Source organism: Equus przewalskii, chromosome 19, assembly GCF_037783145.1.
Source record: "Equus przewalskii isolate Varuska chromosome 19, EquPr2, whole genome shotgun sequence".
Taxonomy (NCBI): Eukaryota; Metazoa; Chordata; class Mammalia; order Perissodactyla; family Equidae; genus Equus; species Equus przewalskii.
In genome coordinates this window covers 4,109,519-4,135,168 of record NC_091849.1, presented here as the reverse complement: position 1 = coordinate 4,135,168, position 25,650 = coordinate 4,109,519, and the positions used below count along the sequence as shown (strand labels likewise).

At 46.8% G+C, this 25,650-nt stretch overlaps 1 protein-coding gene, 2 long non-coding RNA genes and 1 other non-coding gene across 7 annotated transcripts in view; 1 reads left to right on the top strand and 3 right to left on the bottom strand.

Annotated features, from left to right (window-relative positions):
* The window catches only part of SLC22A23 (solute carrier family 22 member 23), a 157,898-nt gene that overhangs the window by 47,873 nt on the left and 84,375 nt on the right, over nucleotides 1-25,650 (top strand). The gene's annotated exons all lie outside the window — the stretch shown is intronic.
* LOC139077216 (uncharacterized) lies at nucleotides 2,252-3,183 on the bottom strand. Its single transcript, XR_011529541.1, has 2 exons — nucleotides 3,057-3,183; nucleotides 2,252-2,407 (listed from the first exon to the last, which is right to left on the bottom strand). It is a non-coding gene; the product is annotated as an uncharacterized lncRNA (long non-coding RNA).
* Nucleotides 3,439-6,860, bottom strand: LOC103556316 (uncharacterized). Its single transcript, XR_546170.2, has 3 exons — nucleotides 6,669-6,860; nucleotides 3,861-3,976; nucleotides 3,439-3,724 (listed from the first exon to the last, which is right to left on the bottom strand). It is a non-coding gene; the product is annotated as an uncharacterized lncRNA (long non-coding RNA).
* On the bottom strand, nucleotides 20,980-21,086 carry LOC139077549 (U6 spliceosomal RNA). Its single transcript, XR_011530172.1, has one exon. It is a non-coding gene; the product is annotated as a U6 spliceosomal RNA (small nuclear RNA).

Here is a 25,650-nt window from a genome sequence, read left to right as displayed (position 1 = left end):
GGTGTTGATTGAGAGATGGCAAACGAGCTACACCTGGTAAGAGGGAATCCAAAAAGGCAATAAGATTGTGATGAGCAGATGGGGTGGGGAGGATACGGGGTGTGCCGGGCTGGTGTCGCCCATCTCTCTGGCAGTCCTGGGAGAAGACAGAGGCTGGTGACAAAAGGATAAGAGACAGGCTCCTGGTCAATAGGGCAAGGCAACTCCGAATTTCCAAATTAGTGTGCTTGCTGGCATTTTATACACAAATAGTATATGCGCTTACTTAACATTTGGGAATTTGTGTGTTTACAGGAAATTATTGACAACCAGGGTCACAAGTTGAAGTATTTCTGGACTCTAAAGAAAAGTTGGAAATTTGGGGGCATTGATTATTTGGAAGATACATTTTTAATGGTCCCGACCTATTCTCCCCCTTCAGCCATAAGGTTTTTATCTCACTTAATGCATCTGCTGGAAAGGCCTGTACTTTCTCAGAAGAGAACTGGATATCATTCTTTCTTTAGTCTTGCAGGTGCTTAGCGATGTAAACAGGAAAGTAATGACTTGTGCAGATTTCGTTTCTTGTGTAGTTTGCCTGGAGAGTGGACTCTCAGTTTTGAGAAATGCTGCTGACTTGGGAAAGTTTTCTGCTTTCTGTGCAAGGCTGCTTAAGGTTTTCTTCTTTGGAATTTTTCTATGGCACAGTCCAGTTAAATACTCTTCCCTCTAAGTGTTTGCTTCCTTCAAGTCACCAAAGGGAGATGTGCTTGTGTAATTAGGACATAAAATAGATTATTGGCATCTTCCCGGGAGTCTTTACATGGAGGCAGAGCCCACATTGGCAAGAGCAAGCGAAGCTGAATGGGTTTGTGTAGGGCTGCGGTGTGGTTCCTGCAGCCTCTGAGCATCACGTGACACTGAGATAATTAAATACATTTGGGCTACAGCAGTGGCTTAATTGTATCCCTTTACCTCTGGACCAAAAAAGAAAAAAGTTAGACAATCTTGACTTAGCCAGGCAAGGAGCAGGGAACCACAGACCAAGAAAAGAAGCAATCGATCACATTTCCTTATTTGTTTAGGAACATAAAGTCTTATAAAAGACGGAGGAAATAGTTTTCAATAAAGGAAGATGCAATTTGTTATGGTATGAATTCTTTTTCCAAGTAGGATTCATAACATCACAGAAGGGAAATACAGCATTGTTTAAGATGTATCTTTTTTCACAAGAAGCCGATGCGAGATTTCTGCTTTTAAGTTGATTTGGTGTTGGATGTAGTAAGTCCCTGGGAGAGAAACTTTTTTTTAACATAAATACTTTCTTTAGTTGGTCTCCTCATTTGACCTCTGCCTTCCCCCTCCCCCCTTTAACAACCTCCTCGACCCCGATTTGAAATAAGGAACATACTGTTGGCCGGCCGAGACTATCCCTTAGTTACTGTGCATGAGTGAACATCACTTTTTTTTTTGTTTGTTTTTTGGCCTAACAAAAATGAACAATTTTCTTGAAAAATTTACTCAGAGCTTCATGTTCTCATTATAATAGCTCTCCTTAAACCCAGACAGCCTAAATAAAAGGATGAATTTTACACATAATCAAGGAGTGACCAGAAATTTCACAAGTGACTAAGTTACTGATTACTTTGCAAAACCAGAAGCCAAGTCTTAACTGGTAAATAGACTCGGAAAAGTCTGAGTTTGCCCTGGGTGGGGTGAGGTTCTCTTTCCCGTGGCCCTGATGTTTCAGACTCTCACTGAAGTGCTTGAGTAATTTCTGACGTGCTGGTGTAGGGTGGCTTTATCTTCCTCACTATTGAAGATATTTCTATAATTTGATGTTTTTCTGAACTAGTATTCTTAGGAACATGTTTCAATCAACAGGGTTGGTAAGCATCAAAGCTGTGCTGTACGTTAAAAAAAATCGACTGAACCAGATGGCTCCATGTAATGAGTTGTTGAGCTGTGGAATGAATAAAATGGAGGTTGTTGAGCTGTGGAATGACTAGAATGGAGGTTGACTGCCTTCAGCTGTCTTTTGGTTCACTTCTTCTTGGGAGCAAATATTTGCACTGCATTTGGGCAAGGGAAGTTCCACTGAGTGTGTGCTGGGTCCTCCGCTGGCCTCTCTCTCCCCGACCCTCCCCGCCTTCAGAAACCTGGGCCTTCTTAGGTGCAGCAAGCCCTCGGAGCCAGAACCCTGTTCTTCTGGCAGGACCGGCTCTACTCACTGGGCTTTTTTCACCGAGGCAATGAGTCAGAGTTTACCAAAAGCCTTTCACAAACGATTTTATTTTTTTAAAAAGCTTCGTAAGAATTTTGGTTTTATCCAGGTTCAAACTGGCATGGCTGGGAAGTCTGAGTAGACTGAGGTTTCTGCATCGGTCTTTTTCTTCACAGAAAACACATTGCTGTCCCTGCAGACAGACTTCAAAGAGCACAGGGGTACATGTGTGAGCAAAACAAGTGACGAGGCGTTTGTCCCCTCCACCCCTCTTCCCTCCATCACAACTCTGAGGAACCCTTGCTCCTGGTATAACCACAGGGTTGAGTGAGAACAAAGCTCCTGTTGGGGAGTTCCAGTCCCCAGGAGGGGAGACGGCGTGGCCCAGTCAGGGCCCTGCTGCTCCTGGCTGGGAGACTGCCGCGCTGAGTCATCCAGCAGGGAACCAGAAAACCCCACTGACGACTAATTTTTCTCCAAGTTGTAACAGTCCTTCAAATAAAAATTACTAACCCTCTCTCTGTCCCTGTGTACATCTTAGCCCACACTCAGATTTATAGAGAGATTTTCTGGGGAAAAAATGTCTGTGTGTCTGTAGGGCATGTAAAGATAATCTCTTACCTGCATGTTAAAAATGGAAATATGAGGGCAGAGGGCGAGTCAGTGGCTGTCAGCCTCCTTGAGACCCATCTGCCCAATCTTCCGTCCAGAAGTTAGGGCAGGAAAACAAATGTGTGTGTATTGCCTAAATATGTAAGTAAGCTTCAAAGTGCATATATCTTTGGGTGTTTTAAATTTGGTGAAGATAGGCCTGTCTCAAAATTAGAGGCAAAGAGAGCAAAGATTTAGATACCTGGCATTTTAAAACTAGAGTCTTTGGATGCCTCTTCCACACCTTGAAGATATTATGAAGCTGTGAGTACCCTTAGGGACGAGGTTTTTCGCAGACTGGAATTCTGGTGGTGCGAGTGCTTCATTTGAAACACAGCTGTTCACCACACTGAAGGGAGGCGGGGGGAGATCTGGAAATGAGGAGATCCAAACTGCAGTGGGAGCCCTACTGTGGGCCAACTCTGTGCCCGCAGCAAATTGCTTTATCTCAGAGCTTCTGTCTCCATCGATACAAAGTCAGGGCATGGGTTTTCAAACTGTGTCCCATGGAACTGTGGGATCCCTTCCTGGAACCATTGGTGGGGAAAATGGATAGATAGGAAACAAAAACAAATGGATTCTTTGTGACATTTAATACTGCCGTAAAAATAAAACAACAATAACAAAAGTAAATGGAAAACCACTGTACCTTCCAGTTTTAGTAGAATTCTATGGCTTTTGAATTCTAAGCTCAACCAGTAGCCTCCTTCGGTGTTGAAGAGTTTCGTAGGTCCAGGGGGCATGAACTAGGGCTGCTTGGCCCCCAAACCGTGTCCTTCTCGAGTCTACCCTAATAACCGCTAATAACTAGAGTTGCCGGGCTTCCATCCGTGCTCCTGTGAGGCTGCTGCGCTGTGTCCACGAGGTGCTCTGGAAGAGAAGAAGTGCCAGGCTAGGATTCATGGTTGACAGCTCCCTTTCCCCCTGGTTCCAGACCCTGCCCTCGGGGCACAGCCACACCCCGCCCAAGCCCTCCTTTCTCGCTCACTGTAGTCTCCCTTCTTACCACACTGCTGCCTGCTGGACTTGCAGGTCCACTCCAGGAATCCTGCCACACTCCGCAGGGTTTTCTTTTCTCGTCTGGAAAGGTGGGATGGGATGTAAAGCTGAAAGCTGTGCTGACTGGAAGAGAGGGTTGAGGAGAAGTAAGGGAGCAGTATTGGCCTGCCTTTGTTTTGCTTTTCACTCTTGAAACAAAATAAAAGAGAGAGAAAATAATGCAGTCACCCCGAAAGCAAGTAAAGAACACCAGGCCTTTTTAAAATGTCCAAATGTATCTGGTGGAACATAAAATCATTACTGGTTTGCCAAGAGTCCTGTAGCAAAAAAGCATAACCTTGGCTGAGAGAACGGAGAGAACTCTAACTCCCAGGATGCAGAGTCATGAACCTTTGCTCTTAGTGGCTGTGTTACTCTGAGTCATGCCAGGTGAACTCTACTTCCAATAGTTTAAGTCATGGTGTTTTGTGACCCCCGTGGAAACACAAGACCACTTTCTCCTTGGCTCATTCACTTGGCAGGCATTTCAGGGCTTAGTAGCTGCCAGGGCAACGAGTGGTTAACTTGAGTACTTACTGGCACTGCCAGGTGCTGAGCACTCACAGGAGACACACTTTCCTGCCCTCCAGGACACTCAGAATTCAGTGAGTGGAGATGCAGGGACAGGCCCTGGCTGGACAGAGGGCGTTGGAAAGTGACCTCTGAGCCATGAGTTTTGTAGGGTCAGGGAGAGTAGGTGTTTGCTATTCGCAGTGGGTGCTCAGAGGCCAAAGAAGCCTAGTGCATTCTGGGTACTGTGGGTGCTTAGAGACCAAGGAGCCTAGTGCATTCTGGGTTACTGTGGATAATTAGGGACCAGAGGAGCCTAGTACATTCTAAGTTACTGTGAGTGATTAGGAACCAGAAGAGCCTAGTGCATTCTGGGTCCTGTAGCTGATGAGGAACCAGAGGAGCCTAGTATATTCTGGGTACTGTGAGTGCTTTGGGACTGAGGAGCCTAGTGCATTCTGGGAACTGTGGGTGATGAGGGATGAATAGGGACTGGTTGGAGCCCAGAGTCTGAATCATGAATAGCAAAGCCTAGGAAGGAGGCTGGGACAATGCACAAAGATTCTATCCTCCATGACCCTAGGACAGTGCCAGACTACTGAAGGGTCTCAAGCAGGAAAGGCAAACCTTTAGATGCGTGTTTCTGGGGACCACTCAGACTGTGGTGCTGGGGAGCAGAGCAAGGAAGGAGGCCAAGCTAAAAGCTGGGCAGCTGTTGCAGTGTCTAAGTGAGGAAGGAGAAGAACCTGAATGAAGGCTGTGGCCACGGGGAAGGAGAGACTTGAAGGAGGTGCAATCCACAGCCTAGATGATTGCAGAATGAGGAGAAGGCAGAGAGGAGGACCAGGTGACCAGCTTGGGAACCTGGATAGATTTTTCTCCAAATAGTGGGGCAAGGGATGCGGTCCAAGCATTCTGATTCCAAATCCTATAGATTTTGAAGCTACTGGCCACTCCTTTCTTCTGGCAGGTTTCATGGGGGAAGATGATAGCTTTAGTTTCAGATATGATGAGTTGGTGGGGCCTCGGGGCATCTGAGGGCATTGATTTAGCAGGTGGTTGGTTATTCAGAAGTTGAGGATCAAGGTCCATGTGTCCTCATCGTAAAGGTGGCAGTTAAAGGCTCAGGAATAGCTGAGATCATCCAGGGCTGTGTAATGTTAGAAATAAATGGATGGAGGTGGAAGAACCAGTTGAGGGAGATGAAAAGGAATAGCCTGAGTGGTCAGTGGAAAGTCAGAAGAGGCTGATAACCAGGGAGCTAAGGAAGTGGCTGATGAGAGTGTCTGATGATATAAGACAAGGATTGAGAAATGTCCACGGGATGTAGCAATGATTGCCCAGTAGGTCAGACGTAACTGGGGCAAAAGCAACTTTAATTCAGTTTAGTGATTAAGGTAATCTAAATTATTTTAAGCATATGTTTTAATTCATATATTCCCCGGAGAAGTACTATCTTGGTCCTTATGTCAAGTATTTTAGAAAGAAAACAAATTTTTTTATTGTGGTAAAATGTATATAACATAAAGTGTACCATTTCAACCATTTTTAAGTGTACAATTCAGTGGCTTAAGTACATTCACATAATTGTGCAAGAAAATAACCTTTTAACAATGGTAAATGCTCATTATAATTAGGGAGAAAAAATTGAGTTGGAAGGTAAATCGGCAATGGCTATTTTTTCTTTTTCTTTTTTTTTAAGGTATGCTTTTGGCCCTGAGCTAACATCCTAATGAATCTTTCTCTCTTTTTTTCTCCCCAAAGCCCCAATACAATATGTAGTTGTATATGCTAGTTGTAAGTCATTCTAGTTCTTCTATGTGGGTTGCCACCACAGCATGGCCTGATGAGCATTGTGTAGGTCTGTGCCTGTGATCCACACCATGGAACCCTGGCCGCCAAAGCGGAGCACAGGAACTTAACCTCTTGGCCACGGGGCAGCCCCCTGACTATTTTTTATTGAAGTGACCTTAAGCAGTTTATTCTCATGGCTCAAAAACTGGGAATTCAGAACTACAATTGACTTCAAGATGCAGTTTTGTTCTCCAAGTGATGTCATGTTGCTCACATTCAACGCAGTGTCTGAAGACTTGCCATGCCCCCCCTTTCTCGTCAACACGCGTGCATGCTTGTGCGGACTCACATGTCAACAGTTGGAAAAAAGATCCCAGGAAGGATCCCAATGTTGGATGTAAGCCAAGCTCCACCACTCGCCCCGTTGTGATCTTAGACAAGGTACTTAACGACCCTAAATCAGTTTTCTCACCTGTGACAGGTTGTGCAGAGGGTGGAGAGGATGAATGTGCTCACAGTCAGTAAGCCTTGAAGAGCCAGGGAAGTTCTGGCAGCGGGCGTGTTTGTGCGCCTGCTTCTGTCTACGTGCCGGCCCCGTTCTGCTGAAAGCAGGGATCCCGCGCTGACAGAATCATCTTCTTCCAGTAGGGCCTTCTCATGTGATGGCTTCTCTGAGCTCACTGCAAACTTAGCAAACTTAGCTGAAGAGGAACTTTGGACTGGGGCTGGCTGCTAGCTTAGGGTCACATAGCAGAATAACTGGTGGGGGCAGTCGGGGTAAGAATCTGCCTCATAATTGTTTCTCCAGCAGCCGGCTGAATAAATTACCTCTCCTATAGCTTCCATTCAGAGCTCCATAGACCGCTTTTAAAAGTCCTAGCCATTTTGGAGGTAGGAGAAGATAATAAATGAAAGAATAAACTCTCCTGGACAGATCTGATGCAGGGGTCTTGGCTCTTCTGTTGGACACCAGCAGCTGAGCATGTGCCACCCCCAGAAAGCTCTGTTAATTGCTGAGAAAAGATCCTGAGGAAATAGCATACTGGCAGCCATTTTCAGGATTTATCTTGCACGTGTTCAAAAAGTGCTCCGTTTCCCTTCCCAATATTATCAATCCCTGTTTTATAAAAGTGCCCACATACATTTTCTCTGTATTTTTAAGTGTTAACTCATTAAACTTGTTCACTCTCCCTTAATGCGGCTGCTGGCCTCGTTCCGTTTGCCGTGTCCTGCCATGAAGTTTCATTAGCTTCCTTTGTGTCCAGATGGTGGCAGTTCCCATTTGTGACAGGGTCTGTGTGAAAATGTGTGCTCCCAGGAGCGTGTGAGTGGCGCGTGCAGAGAAGCGTTACCCTGAAATAGTAGCAGTTCCTTTTCTGCTGTATTTCCAAATGACTTCTGGAGGGAACACTGTTCAGGAACCACCTTCCAGTTGCTGGTCCAAGAACATGTGAGACCCAGCAAATGTTTGGGGTGAAGTGATGGACAGCACCTTGTTTTGTGTGTTAGTTTCGCTGTCCCCTCTGAAGAAGCGTCCCTCTCCACGTGAACAAGGCCCCGCTCAGCATCCAGGCCTTCAGGGGCCATGTGCGCCGAGCCTGAGCAGGGTGTCCTGTTGGGCTCTTTCCCAGGATGTGGGGACTCGTCTAGCTCTTTTCCCTGGAGTCCAGCAGCCTCCCTGGCAGACGGGCGAGAAGGCAGGCCGGCCCCCCCCTCACCATGTGCGCAGCTCCTCCTTGGCCGCTGGAGGCTCTGGATGGGTGGCCTGCTGGTGATTTTCTGTAAAGTTAGACTGTAGACCCTCTGGGAGTTTCTAATGCTGTGACCTCTCCCCAGCTAGGAGCCAGCCTGGGGCAGTCTGGGGAGCAGGGAAGGGTCCAGCGGCAGGGCTGCTCCCAGGGGAGACTGAGGGGCCCTGCTGTTTGGGGTGGCGTTCCCAGGTGACCGAGAAGGACAACAGAGGCCCGGGTGTGGAGTTCCCTCGGAGCCTTCTGCCTGGAACGCAGAGACTGGGAAATGGTGGGTCTCTGATGGAGGGCTGCTGCTTTCTCTTCGCTTCCGTCTGCGGGGCCTTTGATAGTTCCTGTGGAAAGGGACGCTTTGTGTTCACCAGAGCTGGTTCTGCTCGCTCTCCTTTGAAAGCTGAAAGGTGCTTGTGTCCCTTCCAACTGGTGCTTTTTGAAAGCATCTCTGTGCTTGATATTGGCTTTGTGTCAGTTCTGAGAAAGGGCTCAGCACTCCCTCCAAACCCTTGTCAGAGTGGGGGCAGGGGAGGAATTCAGAGCCATTTAGTTCAAGCCCAGCGCCCCAGCCCCAGCCGTGTCAGCTTTACCTGAAAAAGAACTTCCGCTTGTTCCGTGTGACTTGGAATTCCCCACTGTCTCTTCCCTGAAACCTATTTAATTGTCAAACTGGCATTGCTGTCTATAGTGTAAGGCCCTGGGCCAAACTTCAGAGGCTGTGAGGGGCTCCTGAGATGGGGTAGAACGTGGGGATAAGTATGATTTTGCCACATTGATCAATATTAGTGGCTTCCTTGTGTTGGGGTGGAGGCACGTGGCTGTCCTTGCTGACCGGATGAGAGGTGCTTGCTGGGAGGCCCCCGGCCCTTCGTCCCTGGTCGTTTGCTCCTGTTTAACTGGTCTCACCGCTCGAAGCATGACTTTGTCTGTTATCTCATCGTATCCCTCCCTTGCCTACAGATTGAGAGAAATAGGGACACGGAGGGAGAGACAGAGGGGTAGAGATCTGGATGTAGAGAGATATGTAGATCTGGGTTTCGCTTCTTCCCTGGTAGAAAGAGCGATATACAGCCTGGCGTGCAAGGCCTAGACAGAGAGCGGCTGGGCGAGCCTTGCGTGGAGACTCCTGTGCCTGCCCTCCAGCATGTGCACGACATGTGTGGGGCACGATGCTGTGCAGCTGAGTGGCGTTTTGATGTTAAGGAGGGATTGAGGAGGTCATGGTGATGGCTGTTTGGTAACAACAGTAATAAGCTATTTATTGAGCATTTTCTAAGTGTAGGTACTGTGATAAGTTATTCATACACACACACATATATTTTAATTTTATGCTAACCATATAAAGTAGATGCTACTAATAGCCCCATTTTTATAGATCGGGAAACGAGACGTTTAGCCCCTGGACCTTGTCTACTTTGCTAGTGGGCCTTTAAGCAAGAGCTAAAATGTGTTGGACATCTACAGTGTCCTTTGATGCTGTGCTGAGTGCAGTATAAATATTTCATTTAATCCTCCCCATAATCCTATGATATAGACACTATTATGATATTATCCCCATTTTGCAAATGGAAACCTGAGGTGTAGGTAAGGTATCTTGTCCAAGGTCACATACCAGGAGGTGGAGGAGCCAGAACTGGAACCCAGGTCCGCACGGCTTGAGGGCACGTTTGTAACTGCTGTGCTATTCCTAACAGCCGCCTTTTTCTTTAACTTAAAATATGTTATTATCATATTATATGTGTCCATATATTGCATTAGTTCTTATAACTTCTAAATAACTATAAGACCAAAATGTTAGCAACACTCAGTTTCAAAACCAGTACAATCCAAATTAATACCAGTACTGTAACGTGATGGATGATGGTCTTTTTCTGAAACGGAATCACCCACTCACCCTTGTTGGGTTAAATAGCAGAAAGACGTAGCTTCAGATTCAGTTTCATATTCAATCTATTTAGGTGTTTAGACTTGAATGATTCCAGTGTGCATGATGCCTTTTCACGTAATTTTACTGTCTAAAATAGCGTTAACAATTTTAAGGTTTTGCCAGCATGGAATACCTGAACTTCACATCCCCCCCGCCGTGCGCTGAGCACGCGTCAGTCGCTCACTTTAGTGGGATGTTTCTTGACGGCTCTGCCAACCTGTCTACTTCTCTTGAAGATAAAGTTAGATTTGTGGCATTATTAAAATGTGAACTTAAATAGATATTGAATCCGTTCGTCATTGGAATCGAGACTAGAAGCCTTCATTACTGCCTGTTTCCTAGTGCTCTTCTGCTAATGAAGTTGGCCTTTATGGAGACGAAAGGTCCTCAGCCTGACGCCGGGCTCAGCGGAGGTCACCATGCCTGTGCCATTGTGCACAGGTGGTGACTCGTTCTCTTGCTGCTTTATTCAAACCACTGTTAAACCTGCATTTGTGCACCTGTCATGGTGACATAGCCTTTGTGAGTGTAGATCCAAATGCCAACGTGGGCTCTGAAATCTCAGGTCCGTGCTGGATTATAGCCTGCTCATTCAGATGGTCCACGTTCTGCTTATGTTAATATAGTCTAGGATTTTCATTAAAATGAGAGCGGAAAATTTAAAAATTCTCGGTGACTGACAAGAACGCATCAACAGATGGACACAGTCTTCCCACCCCACTTGAGGGACCAGTGTCCTAGAGTTGAGCCCCACGTGGGTGACCCACTCTCCCTGTTCTCACTCCTGCTCCCCTTAGCTCCCACTTCATCACTGGGTTGGGGACTTGGCCTAGGCTTGCTCCCCTGCTCCCCTGTCTCTTTCATGGCTCAGCTTCCACTCTGGCTCTCTGGCTTTGTTCTCCAACGTCCTGAGGACAAGACAAGAAAGAAACAAGGACAAGAAAGAACCTTTCCAAGACTTGTGTCAGCCTCTCTCACTGAGGAGCCTGGCCAGCCTGGAGGTGCCCTCTCCTCGGGGGTCACTATGTGGGGGCTGTGCAAAGATGCAATGGGGGAGCTGCTGGGAAGTTTTTCCCAAAGGGCTCAGGCCATGGAGGGACTTGTGTGCCAGGTAAGATGTTGGGCTTGACTCTGTGGGCACTGGAGACCCATCGCTGGCTTTTTGGGAGAGAAAGTAATGTATTCTGTTGTGTGCTTTGTGGGTCATGCCCTTCTTGTCCCGTGGGCTGCCATGAAGCAGCAATCATTGGTGTGGTTTACAAGTTTAACCCGATAGTTTCCTCTCTGATGCAGAAGCATCCCTGGAAAAAGCTAAATGGAGAACTAATCATCCAAATCTAGATCTCCTGTAGGTGGAATTTACCAAAACCATACCTCTTCTCGACAGTTTGGTCACCGAAAGATGGTCTCCCTTGGAGTCATCTTGCAGCTTCCTCGTGTTTCACCTGGGCTCTCGAGTCCCGTGCGTGTGGAACCTGCCAGCCACATGTCAGGGTTATTGTTAAACTTTCACGGGAGCTTGAGGTGTCAGGGAGGATCCTGTTACTCTAGGATACACTAATCTTATTCTTTAAAGGAGTTTAATTGAGGGGCCGGCCCCATGGCCAAGTGGTTAAGTTCCACGTGCTCCGCTTCAGTAGCCCAGGGTTTCGCTGGTTCGGATCCTGGGCGCGGATGTGGCACTGCTCATTAGGCCACGTTGAGGCAGCGTCCCACATACCCCAACTAGAAGGACCCACAACTAAAATATACAACTATGTACTTGGGGGATTTAGGGAGAAAAAGCAGAAGAAAAAAAAAGAAGATTGGCAACAGTTGTTAGCTGGAGTGCCAATCTTTAAAAAAAAAAAAAAGAGAGAGTTTGATTGAGTTACAGAAAGCACCACCCAGTGAGTCCCGAGCTGAGATCCCGGGATGTCACAGTCCCAAATCCTACTTTTTCCTTTGTAATCATTGCCCCAAAACACAGTGGTGTTCTCTGACCCATTCATGGTTGGATCTTATTTTCCGTTTCCTTTGTGGGGTCACTGTAGGGTCTTGTTTTATGTTCTCTTCAGGGGATAATGGCTCTCTTGCTGTTTTTCCAAGCTCTCCCTTTTGGCATTTTTCCTTTCTACTTGTGACAGTAGAAGCAAATGTTTGCACAGTTGGCTTTGCCGTTCCATCTCTGCTGCTTTGGCCTCTGTGTGGAGTAGCGGGGAGGCTCTGTGGCTGTCAGCAGACAAAGGTCATCCCTTTTGTTTCCATCCTCCTCCTCAAAGGGATGATAAGGCAACTCACACTGAAAGAGCAGTTGAAAACCATAGGATAATTACCTTCTGAAAAGTTATGCAGACCTCTGACCTCTTCAAATATTGCGAGTTACTATGAGCAGTTTATAAACATAACCTGAAAAATGTGGGAACAATGGTTGTTACATGTGTAAGTTATAAAAGACAGATTTTCTTTCCCATTCCTTCTCACACATAGTCCTATGAGACAAGGCAAACCAATCAAAATAAACTATTTCTAAAGAGGTTTAGAGGAGAGCTTTCCAAGAGAACTTGCTGCATTGATGGACGTGTTCTCTCTCTGCACCGTCCAGTGCTCAACCACTGGTCACATGTGGCTGCTGAGCTCCTGGGAGGTGGCTCGTGTGACTGCGGGACTGAATCTGTAGTTTTAGGTAATTTTAATTAATTAAATTTAAGTAACCGCAAGTGGCTAGTGGCTACCGTATTGGTCAGCTCTGCTAGAAACGTAGCCTTAAATCATCTCTGTATGATTTATTTCGCCAGCTCTCACCTCCCTACCAACTTCCAAACTCACATATCCAGCTGCCTCGTGGATATTCCACTTGGGTGTCCGGTAGGCATTTTAAACTCAGTGTGGCCAAAATGGAACCCTCATTCCTCCCACATCCTCAAAGCTACTCCTCTCTGATCTTTCCAATCTCAAAAAATAGAACCACCATCTACGCAGTTGCTCAAGCCAAAAATGTTTGAAGCTTTCTTCTCTCTCTCCTTTGATCAGCAAGTCCTCTTGGCAACTCCTTCAAATTATATTGAGTCCCTCAGTTCTCTCCACCTCCACTGCAACCCCTGAGGCAAAGCCTTTTCATTTCTTGCCTTGTGGATAACCACAATAGGTTCCTGACCGATTTTCCTGCTTCCTGTTCAAACCTCTACAACTAATTCTTCACTTACAACCAGGGTAAATTTTATACAACATGAATCAGACCTTATACTCGCCTGCTTCCTCTGAATTAGTTAGCAGTGGCTTCACTGTGAAGACTGAAAACCAAAAACAAAGTAGATGTTTATTGCTACCATCGATAAAGTCAGTCCAGGACTGATATGGACAGTCTCATGACACTGGGGCCCAGACCCTTCCTGTCATGCTAATCCAGCCATCATATCCATATTCCAGCCAACAGAGGTGGCAAAGAGGAGGAGGGAATACTCCTTCCCATTAAGGTCACTTCTCAGAAGTCATAGGTGCCACTTCTTACATTCCATTGGTATGTAACCTGTTCACGCCCAGCTGCGAGGGTGGCTGGGGAACGTCATCTTATTTTGTACAGAAATAGTCTGCGGAAGCAGGGAAGAATGGGTATTGGGGGCTGACTAGTGGTCTTTGCCACACCCTCAAATCTAGACTCCTCACCACAACCTAGGAAGTCCTATGTGGTCTGACCCCTGCTGATCAAGCGCTGTATTCCAGCCTAACTGACCTTTTGGTTCTCCACATGGCAAACTCTCACTTGTTCCTTAGCTCATTTGTACCAACCTTTCTCTTAGCCCAAAATGCTCCATCCTTGACCTCTGCAGGCCTGGCTATGTCTTGTCACTATGATTCTGCTCATGTGACAGCTGCAGATCTTTCTCAGACTACCCATTTACTCATCACCCAAACTTTTGAATCATCTGCCTTTTTTCAAGTATCTACCACTCCCTGAAAATATATTTATTTATTTGCATCTCCGTGTGTACCGCCCACCTGCTCTAGAGTCAACTCCACAAAAGCAAAGCTTCATCATTCTTGTTCTCCACTGTATCTCCAGTACCTAGATTTGCACCTGGCACAGAATGGGTATCTAAATATGAGTTGGATGAATGAATGAATTCATAGAACATGATGAAAATCTATGCAGGAATATTATAGAATAGATGTTATGTGTGTGATTGTAAAATATTAAGACTGGAAGGCTGGAGTTCTCTTAGTCCAATTCCCACATACTAATAAAGGTGAGGAAAAAAGGACATCTGATGTTGTCAAATAGGTGATTATGAACAGAGAGATAATTTTCTGAGGTTTCTCATGAAAGCCTCATGAACTAGAAAGATGTTAACTAGAAGCCAAAAGAGTTGGTTGGATTTAAAATTGAGCTCAACTGTATCTCACAACTATTAATTAATGAATTGATAGCAGTCAGAATAAGGTCTCAGTGACTTGGTGAGGACATGTGTGTGCAAATAATGTTTTAATGAGTACAAAATGGGGGAATGGTCAATAATGAATGGTGACATAGGATCGCCATCTTCCTTTTCCCACTTCACACTATTAGTTGATTCCTCCACCAGTCGTTGCTGTTATCTTCATCATAGCTCCATGAGAGGGGGATGGAGCTGATCTTGCATCCTCTGTATGTAGCTCTGTGTCTGCCCAGCATTTATAGTATCTACTCAGTAGATACTCTGCAAGAATGAAGAATGAGTAATAAATCACTAAAGGATGGAAAAAAAGCTCATCAGGGGATTTTTGGTAAGTTTAAGAAACATTTCATCATTATAAACAGGGTGTCATTTCTCTACATTCCATCCATGCAGTTCTCCAAAATCACTTAAAGAGTGGAACAGGTGTCAACAGTAGATAAGCTGGTTCACTCGTATTGGTGTGTGGGGCTTTAGGCAGGACTCCAGCTTCAGTGTTAGAGTCCTTGGCTCTAAGTCTGTCCAGCCGATGGTTTGACAGATAGCCAGCATTTTATTTAAGGCCACAGGACCTGAAACTAATGTTTAGAAAATAAAGCAGAGTCCCACATACTCTGAATCCTCACTCGGGGTCCGGTTATGCATACCAGACTCAGGCATGCCACGTGCCCAGCATTCGGTCCATGTGAGCTCCCCAGTTTTCATCCAGCCTTTAGTATATGGAATAGATTGATAGTGAAATGGAGCCAAATGATCACAGAGGATGCATCTCAGCCTGGGTTGTTCCTTAGAAGATATTCAGTCCTGCAGGTGAGCATGAAGTATACCCCAGAACTCTGGGCCCCTAGGAGCACTAGGTTTACTCCGAGCTCCTGGGACTTCTTATGGGAGAGCCTGTGGACTAAGGTGACTGTAGATGTGAATAGAATTCTTGGCCTGCACATTTAGCTTTGCAGGAGGACTTGACTAGGCTTTGGGCATAGAGGAAAGAGGGAGTGGGGCAGGTGGAGGAGCACAGGATGTGCCTGGATCTCTCCACATTCTTAAGGAGGGAGGATCTTTAAAAATCTGGTTAGTGTGTTCTGTGATTTGAGGCCAATTACTTGAGATGGCTGAATGTATGTAAATTTTCCAGGCAATCATGCATTTTTCTTCTGAACCTTTTATTCTTCACTGTCGTTGGATGTGAGGTTTAATTTAGGCCAAAAGGTTGTGAAGAAAGCCCCATTCCCTTATGCCTGGCCGTGGCTCACAGCTATTCCAAGCGAGCCAAAGGACAGATGGTGGCAACTGGCCTGGTAATGCCATGCCAGGAGAAGTCTGTTCATTTTTCCAAAACTGGGCCTTTTTTGAGATGCACAGTTGTGATTTCACTTTCATATATTAGCCTCCCCTTTGACTGGCCGAGTATTGTTTTTTGAGGACATAGGACATCAAATTTGCAAAGTTAGCAAAAAAGGCAAACAATGGGGGCAAATCTTTGAAGCTGGTTGCAGCCAGGCGGTTCTCCTCTTGCAGTGAGGTGTGGAGCCTGGGGGCTCCCAGCGTGTTTATGGGTGAGCAGCAATTCGAAATGCAAATAGCAGCACCCTTTCTCCCTCATACCTGGTTTGCACAGGTTGTTTCTAATGCTTTCACAAGTCAGGAAGGACAACCTTTTCTGTGTGCTTTCTCCTGCACAGGCCCCAGGCCAAGCAACCATGCATCACCCTGATGAGTCTAGGCCTTCGTGAGATTGGAGGCGGGAGGTGATTGCAGGAAAACAGCCTGAAAAGACCGAGATGTGGGGTGGTCAGAGAGCAGCAGAAATTAAAGATGCAGAGAGTTCTGTCTAGGCCTTTATCCTGTCCTCCAGCCCACTTCCCTCCTCAGAAATGCCTCCCTGGCTGTTCACTCGGAAATCACCAGCTTATTTCTCTGATCACACACTAATTCTCTGCATACCATTTTTTAAAAAAAATTTTAATTATGGTAAAAAGCATAATATAAAATTTACCATCATAACCTTTTCTAAGGGTTGTGTGCTCAGTTGTGTTAAGTACATTCACATTGTTGTGCGACCATCGCCTCCATCCACATCCAGCTGAAACTCTGCCCCCATTAAACACTTTCTCCCTATTCCCCCCTCCCAGTCCCTGGCAACAACCCTTCTACTTCCTGTCTCTGTGAACCTAACTTCTCTAGGGACCTCATAAAAGTGGAATCATCCGTATTTGTTCTTTTGTGACTAGCTTGTTTCACTGAGCACAATGCCTTCAAGGTTCATCTGTGTTGAAGCATGTGTCAGAATTTCCTCTTTAAGCCTGAGTGATATTCCATTATATGTATAGACCACATTTTGTTTTCCTGTTCCTCTGTTGATGGACCCTTGGGTTGCTTCCACATTGTGGCTACTGTGAATAATGCTGCAGTAAACGTTGGGGTACAAATATCTTTTTTGAGACCCTGCTTTCAATTCTTTTGGATATATACCCAGAACTGGGATTGCTCAGTCATATGGACTCACTCTCTTCATCAACCCCAAAAGGGTTGGCCCTCAAAGCCCACTCTGAGCTCTGGGGCTGTCTCCAGCGATGCCTGGCGTGGCTGCTGGGGAACAAGGGCCCTCAGAGCCCCCAGCCTGTGGGGATGGCTGTTGCCCGGCAGTGCCAGTCTCCTGTGTGACACTAAGAACAAGGCCATCTTAGAAGAACCGGGAGCCTCCCGTGGCTGCTTTATTTCAAGCCCCTCCCCCGACTTTCCAAACAAGCAACCTTTTTGAGGAGGAATAGGGAGAAACGAGTTACTAGTGCCCACTTCCAGAGTTCATAGATGTTGGCTTTGTGAGTCTTCCTTTTTCCTCCCTCTCTTCAGCTCTGAGGCTTGTCTGCCTTCCTGCAGGGCCGGCCAGGGCTGCCTCCCTTCCTCACGTGTCCTCTGCTCCCTGTCTAACCTCCTAACGGCATGCTTTCTGAGCCTCAGTGGCATCAATGTCATGACTAATGTAGGGCTAACATCGAGCTGGGTCACTTAATGAATCCATCTTGCCAGGTAATTAGAGGGCCAGGAGGAGGGTGGAAAGGTGTTGTTTTGTAAAGCCTATTGAAGACTCTTCTTCGTGTCCAGCAGGGACCGATGTTCAAAGCGGAATTCGAGAGCCACATCCTTTGGAGTGCGATGCATTTAATTGGGCAGCATCCTGCTTGAATTCAGAGCTGGGGCACTGGTTGTGTATCTTGGCAGCCTAATGGATAATTTCATGGATGTTTTTTAGAGAAGATGAGCTGAAAAAAATTAGGTGACCAAGTCTGCCCTCACAGCATCCCAGCTGTCCTGCATCTCTCTGTCCTGGCAGCCAGGTGTTCTCTGAGGAATGTTTTGTTTTGAGGACGGGGCTTTTGTTTTTCATATGGGCCAGTAGCAGGCAGATGTGTGGGTACCATACCTAGGTGGACGGGGATGTCCTGATCCCTGGTCCAGCACTCACCACGACCTCAGAGGGCTTCCCCAAGGAACCCGCAGACTTTTAAGAGAACCAAGACGATTAGGTCCAACGGTGAGGGACAAGTCTAGTCTGTAATAAACTCAAGCATTGTGTGGTTCAATTAAGACATCCATATCTTGGAACCTCTTTTTTTTTTTTTTTAGATTGACACCTGAGCTAACATCTATTGCCAATCTTTTTTTTTCTTCTTCTCCCCAAACCCCCCCCAGTACCTAGCTGTATATTCTAATTATTGGTCCTTCTGGCTCTGCTATGTGGGTATATAGAGTTTTGTAAAGAGTAAATAAGTTCCAAAAATGGAGTCCAGTTCCATAGGACTTTGTATGTATTTATTGTACATATTGATAAATCTACCAAATGTCTGGTGTCATGATAATGTCAAGAAATGTTTGTTTCACTGGTCAGGTTATTGTTGAGGGACTCAGATGTATATAAATACTATGAACTAATGGATCCACATCAGTCATTCCCTTGAGTATTCTTTGTATCAACCCCTTATTATTATGGTTTCAGATAGTTCTTTACAGGAAGATCTTCTACTAACATCCTACCCAACTGTGTCAGATATTACAGGACAGTTAGTGTAGGTGTTATCATTTCTGTTTATTCGAACTGATTCCTATCCATTTGAAACTTTCATCTAAACATTTCTAAAACCTGCTTAACTTTGGTGAGTTTGGGCAAACTGTTCACTCCATTGGCCCTGTAGAATTAGTGTATTGTTCACATATCGAGCCCTGCCCTAGCCCAGAACGTGTTTTCTATTAATTGTGTCTTAAACAGTTATCATTTAGGACTTCCATTCCCTTCACCATCTCTCCCCCTTATCCCTCAGGGTGTTCTTCATATTTTCTGTTTCTCTCACTTGTACACAGGCATCCTCTCCCCCTCCCCCCACCAAAGATAGAAATTGATCCTCTTCTAAGATCCCCAACGCTGGGGCGATGTCTGCACATTATGCATCATCCCTAACGAGCAGAACTGCAGGAACCCCGTTAAATAAACGCTTCTGCTGGGAGCCCAGGGAGGCTTGCTGAGTAGAGGCAGTCATGAGCCCACCTCAGCTGCATGGCTTCAGTTTGAATTGCAGAAGTTTCTGCCTTAAGCACATACTCCAGAGGTTTAGGTTTTCAACTTGTGTTCAAGGTGATATGGAGCAGGGCTAGAATTAGTGGGAGAAATTTAATACCAGCGGAAAGGAAAAACGGCAGCATTTCAATCCCCACAAGGTATCTTTGCCTTTTTCTTTCACGTGAGCTAAAATTTCCAAAACCGAGTGGAAACACTGTCTGTCCTTCTCCCACCCCCCCCCCCAACCCAGGCCTGCAAGTACAATACCTTGAATTTGCTTGTGGTGTTCTTGAGTTCACTGACACTTTAGTTCACTGACAGTGTCCCATAGCATGAGATGGAAATGTCATCCTTGACAATGAGAAACACACCCTGACCTTTCTCAGGGAACATCTGGTGATTTTTTAAGTTTCCAGATTATCGTTAGAAAGGTGGGCCTTTCTCTCAGAGAGCTTCCAGTCCAGTTGGCTGTAAGAGTTTTGCCAAGAAGAAAGAGCATATTTGGGGGAGAAGACACCTAGGCCCCTTTGGTAGAGGAGAAGAATGTTGTAAACTTCTGCTCTCGTCTACACTCAGTGTTACAGAATGGAGCGTGTCTCACAGGCAGGCCGGGTATACGAGACAATCTCCAGGGAGCTCACTGAGGGAATTGGAGTTACATCACGGAGAAAACAGAGCAGAAGGGGCAGCCTGGCAGGCTCAGACCAGGCTGTCCTATAAAGACAGGTTTCTTGAGCTGCAACTTAGCACGCAGACCACCGTCCAGTTCATCCATCGTGTTAGAATCTGACGCTATGGGAGTTAAAATACTTAAGGCCGGACAGATGGTGTCTGAACGAGTGTCAGAACTTAGACCTCCTGAATAGCTGTCTAATGCCACTCAGATAGCAAAGGGAGATCATAGTTGTCAGGAAATATACAAAAGGAAAGGAAATGGCGTCTCAAGGGACATTGAGGCCTGTTGTCTGAGTAGTACTAACAGCAATGGTTACTCAGTAAAGGGTTTTGTTTCAGTGCCCTTCGAGTCTTGCAGGAGTAAGTGCTGCTGCATGAACTGAGGTTTTTGTGTCCTCTCGGCCTTCAATTCCTGAGAGAACTATCCCGATTCTCACTGTCCATACTTGACGGACTTTTGACCACCTTGACCTCGGGCCTCCCAGCACACCCACCTGGCAAATGTGGACCCAGCTAGAGTGGGGCCAAGCACTGAGGTCAGCTGAGCAAGAAGCAGAGTCTCTGGAGCCGTTGGTAATACTGCATTTTAAGGGAGGGGTTGAGGGCATGTGGGAATTAGTCACATGCGTGTTAGGTGTAGGCTCCCATTGTCAGTTTCCAGGTAAAAAGATTCTGTAACGGCGTCGCCCAGCCCTTTACACGTGCCAGACATCCTTATATGTGTGTCCTGGTCCGCGTGGAGCCACTGGGTGAGCTGCCTGACGGCAGTGTCCTATGTTAGGCAAACTGTGCACGTCCTGTTGCTCCTCTAGTGACTCCGGGGCCATGGAAGGGACTAAGGAGCGGCATTCTCTGCAGAGGGCAGACGCCAGATGTGAGGCTGCATACCTCCTTCCCAGGGCCACTCCCTGGTCTGCGCAGCCCTGCCAGGAACAGGGCTTCCTGGTCTCCTGACTGGTCCCCTGCCCCAGCCTCTGCCTCGCCAGGCGCTGCTCCTACTGCCTTCATCTTTCTAGAGCACAGCACAGATAATGTGGTTCTGCGGCTTAACGGCCAGCGTTCGCTGCAGCGCACACGGTAGGAGCACAGTGTGATTTCTTAGTTACCATGTGGCTGCCCTGGAGGTGATGGCAGGAAAGCCAGGGAGAGCGGTGCCCGCCGTCGTCTTGCGCACAGACTGGAGAGAGAGACGCATCCGCCCTTAGTCCCCCTGTTCAGGCACAAGGAGGGCAGTGGCTGGAGTCCCCGGGGAGGCGGGCTCTGAGCCGGGAGGGCTCTTTCAGTTTATTGCCCGCTGTTCTCGGCGCTGCAGTCCCCCTCTTTACTCTCTACACCCAACCCTCTCCTCCACGCGCTCATCTGTACCCTTCCTTCCACCTGAAGTGCCCTTCTTCCTCCCTCCGCAATCTGCATTTCCACTTTCTACCAGTTTCTCCTGCGGTCAACTCAAAAGGGCCCTTTTTCTTTTTTGTTTAAATATGGAATGCTTCTCGAATTTGCATGTCTTCCTTGTGCAGAGGCCACTCTGGCCTGCTCTGTATTGTTCCAATTTTAGAACACGTGCTGCCTAATTGAGCACCAAAGGCCTTTCCCTTACAGAACTTCCCATTCCCCACCCAGCTGGGGTGGGCCAGGCTCACTGGGACCTAGCCCTCAGCCTCTGAACCCCGCCCTTGCTCTCTGTGGACCCCACCCTCACTCTCTGGACCCCGCCCTCACTGTGAACCCCCTCCGCCTTCCGTTGGCCCCTCTCACTGTCCGGGCCGTCTCTGTCCAGCTAGCCCGCAGGTAAATGTGTGGCCCATCGGGTTTCTTACAAATGACCCAACACAGTGTTTGTACGGATGCTAAAATATTTGTAACATAAGTGAATGAATTAAGGATTGATGCAGGGTGGCTGAAAGTCGTTCGAAATTTAGGAGACGGGAAAAAGGATAATGAGCTTTGAGAGATGGGAAAGTCTTCCTGTGGGAAGGAGGGCTTGAGATAGATGAGAAAGCACATTCTGTAGTGAAAGGGATGTTGGTGACCGAAATGGGAGCTACAGGATATAAGCAGAGGTGAGGTGAAGGGTCTGTGAAAGGTGCCGGAGCTGGGGGCGCTCTAACCTGGCTCAGAAAGGTGGCTCAAGGGGAGATTCGCTGTGCACCAGGATTTGGTGTTGGTCTCATTTGGCCAAGGCAGAGCAATGGTTAAATGACTTACTCCAGTCAGACAGTGAAGCGGAGAGGATGAGGAGGAGGCTGGCTGTCCACGCTTTGGTCTGGCTTCTCACGGGCGGGGCCACTCGGAAATGATGGCCTGGTAAACGTTTGTGTTCTGAAGCGAGGTTTGGTATTTACTGCTGTGCTCTCACTGGCACAATTGTTAATAAAATCGGCAAGATCTTTATTACCTCAAATGCAGTGTGTTTTTTCAAAGAAATATATATGGCTATAAAATATTCAAAGTTGAAATATGGAAGAGGCTTCCTAATGCCTGCTAGAAATAGAATTGAAATACATGTAGCACTAAATGAATTTATTTCTACTACTAAAATTCCTACTTTAGCAGCTACGTAAAAAACAAATTCAAGTAAATAGACAGGCGTGTGTCTTCCTCCGAGGGGGGTGTTTTAAGAAGAATAGAGACAGTTGATGGACTTTTATATCTGGATCTCTTCTTTCTGCCCCATTAAACCAGAAATTGGTCTTTGTCGGTAGTGACCTAGTATGTGTGCGCAAGGCAGGATAATTAACTGGAAGGGGGCTAATTGCTCATCTGTCGTATTTAACGCCAGCCTTGTGTATTCAATACAGATGTAAACATTGGAGGCTGTAAGCCCCTTCCCTGGAGAGAGAGTGTATACAGAGCAGTAAGTTACATCTGCGGAAAAGAGGGTGTGCAGCCCCACTGAGCACTTTCTCCCGGGAACCGCTGTCTGCCCACAGTCATAGCCGCCGCACTGGCCCCCTGGCCCATGTTGACCCTGGGTGCTAAAGCTCACTGTTGCGTACTGCCACTGCAGTCAGTGAATGGTTTGGTTGGATGCGTAATTGTGCTGAATATGTGGGAAAGCAATTAGCTTCCTGAGGGTCAGTAGCTGATAATTCTATTTCAAAACACAGAACGTGCTCAGATAGAATCATGAGAATTAATCAGACTCAACCGCAGTTGCATAAGCAATATTTTGACAGGGGTGGTATGTTTTGAAGCTGGGAGTACTGAAAATGTTCAGTGATGAATAGGAGTGGATAAAGCAACTATCAAGTAATTCATTTTCTCTTAGGCTTGCTTTTAATTTTTTTCTGCTTTTTTTTTCCTGGTAGCTCATTGTCATTTAAAGTCTCACTTCTTGTAGTTATTAAGATGATTTTTTCCTAAAAACATATTTTTTGTGTGAAATAAAGAATGTCTGAGTTTCCGTTCCAGACTCCCTTACTCCTGCCCATATCACCTTTATTCACTTCGTTTTCTGCACTCACTTTTTGGCCATCGTTAGTACCCCTGCCACTGTTAATTAGATACCAGATTCCATCAATTCGCTCTTTAGAAATGCTTCTTAAAACCCACAGCTACCATCCTAATTCCAGCCCAAATCTATTAGACTCCTAAAAGGTTAAAGTGGGACAGGATGTCTGAGATTGTCTGCCCCCTGCTCAAACCCCCACTCAGACGGTCTGCCCTGCTCAAACCCCCACCCAGACGGTCTGCCCTGCTCAAACCCCCACCCAGACGGTCTGCCCTGCTCAAACCCCCACCCAGACGGTCTGCCCTGCTCAAACCCCCACTCAGACGGTCTGCCCTGCTCAAACCCCCACTCAGACGGTCTGCCCTGCTCAAACCCCCACTCAGACGGTCTGCCCTGCTCAAACCCCCACTCAGACGGTCTGCCCTGCTCAAACCCCCACTCAGACGGTCTGCATTGTCCGGATGGCACTTGTCTTAGTAACAGGTCTAGCACTGAAGCCCCTCCAGTCTTGGGCTCTGGCCGTGCATCATGCTGGTTGACATGTTGAGATCTTGGAGCAGCTTCTCAACCCCTCCTCCTCCTCCCGAGCTCTGACCCATCAAACCAGCTGTCTATTCTGCCCCGAGTGATTCTTCCTGAACCGTCACTTTATCGCTGTCACTTTCCTCCTCCCTGGCTGCCCATTGCCTTTAAACTCTAGCTTTTCCTTTAGGATCATCATAGTTTGATTTCACCCAGTTTTACCAAGGCACCCCCTTCATTCCAGCCAGTCTTCTCTTGGTCCTCCCAACTTCTCATGGTCGTTGCTGGCTCCACCTCTTTGCTTGTATCATCATGTCCACATGGAATGCCTGTTTTCCCTTCTGTCTATTTGGAACTTAGGTTTGAGATTCCCCTCGGTGTCCACATGTTCCCTGAGACCTATCATCATGTCACTTATCATCTAGACTGTGCTGACCTCCTACTTCTGCATGATTATCTTCTTCTGTCCGTCCATCTGCATCTGAGTGCTTGCCATGAGCAAAACGTGATGCCATGGAGGGGACACAAAGACACATTGGGCTTGAACCTAGCCACACAGCTTGCAGTCCAGCACAGGCATCAAAACATGCATGCAGGTGGCCGGCCCGGTTAAGTTCACATGCTCAGCTTCAGCAGCCTAGGATTCATGGGTTCAGATCCCAGGCATGGATCTACACGCCACTCATCAAGCCATGCTGTGGTAGCATCCCACATACAAAAAATAGAGGAAGATTGGCAAAGCTGTTATCTCAGGGGCAATCTTCCCCAAGCAAAAATGGGAAGATTGGCAACAGATGTTAGCTCAGGGTTAATCTTCCTCCCTGCCCCCCCCCCAAAAAAAGCACACAAATAATTCTGAGGCTAGGTAGAATATAATTAATAATATGTATTTTTTTAAATGTAGGTAACGTTGGGCCTGTTTGTACTAGTTTAGATTTATCTCTGTGTCCCAAGAGAGACAGTCCGGTATAGCGGTTAAGAACTCAGATTCTGAAGTCAGAGGATGTGTTGCCATAACTAAATGTGTGACCTGGGGCAGTATGTAACCTTTTTGGGCTCAGCTTCCTCATCTGTAAAGATGGAGGTAGCAAAAGTGCTTATCTCCCAGGGTTGCCGTGAGGATTCAAGGAGTTAACACGGAAAGTTCTTCAGAGAGTGCCCAGCACACAATAAGGACCAGATAAGTGTTAGCCATTATCACCTCCCTCACCATTACCATCATCATCATTGTCATCATCTCCATCATTGTTGTCTCCTATGCTCAAATCATAAAGTTGGTATCTCCCTGGCCATGTACTGGATGCTTGGTCAACATTTGCGTGGAAGATACCTGGCTTCTCGTGGGTGCACTTTTGCTTCAGGATCAGCAGAGTGAGTGGCCTCCATCTCTCCCCCGCCTTCCTATGCCTGGTGCAGCACTATGTAGGACAGTGTTCTAACATGAACTGGCTGAGGATGGCTGCGTCAGGAGTCCCCACGACCACCCTCAAGATTGATGATTCTCTAGGAGCACTCACGGGACTCAGCATCTTGTTTGGCTATGATTTATTACAGAGAAAAATAAGCAAAGGGAACAGGCATGTGGGGCAAAGCCCAGAGGAGGCCAGGTGCAAGCTTTCTAGAGTCCTCTCCCAGTGCAGTCACACAGGATGTGCTTCATTCCTCCAGCAATGGATTGTGACAACACATGTGGAGTGTCTGCCAGGGAGCTCACTAGAGACTCAGTGCCCAGGGTGTTATCGGAGGCCGGTCACACACGCACCCTCTGCCTGGCACACACCAAGCTCCTGACTCTCAGAAAAAGCAGGTGCTCAGCATAAACCACAATGTCTGTACAAACAGCGTAGGCACAGCAGCCATGCCTGTCAGTTCAGGGACGGACGGATGACTCCTGAAGTCCAAGTTCCCAGACATCACCTGGGTCGGCTTACAAGGGGCCTTTCTGAGGCGCGCAGTCTCTGGTCTGCTGTGTTGACTCCTTTCTGCACAGCAACACAGGCTGAAGTTACATGTGGGGGAAGCTTTGAGTAATTGGAGTCTTATAGGAAAAAGAGAAATCTCATCCCTTTTAGCATATTTTAAGCACGTCATAAATATTTGATGATGAAATAATTATGGAGAGAAAAAAGATTTGAGGCCAAGATTTTGAGAAGAAAAACAAATCAGAATT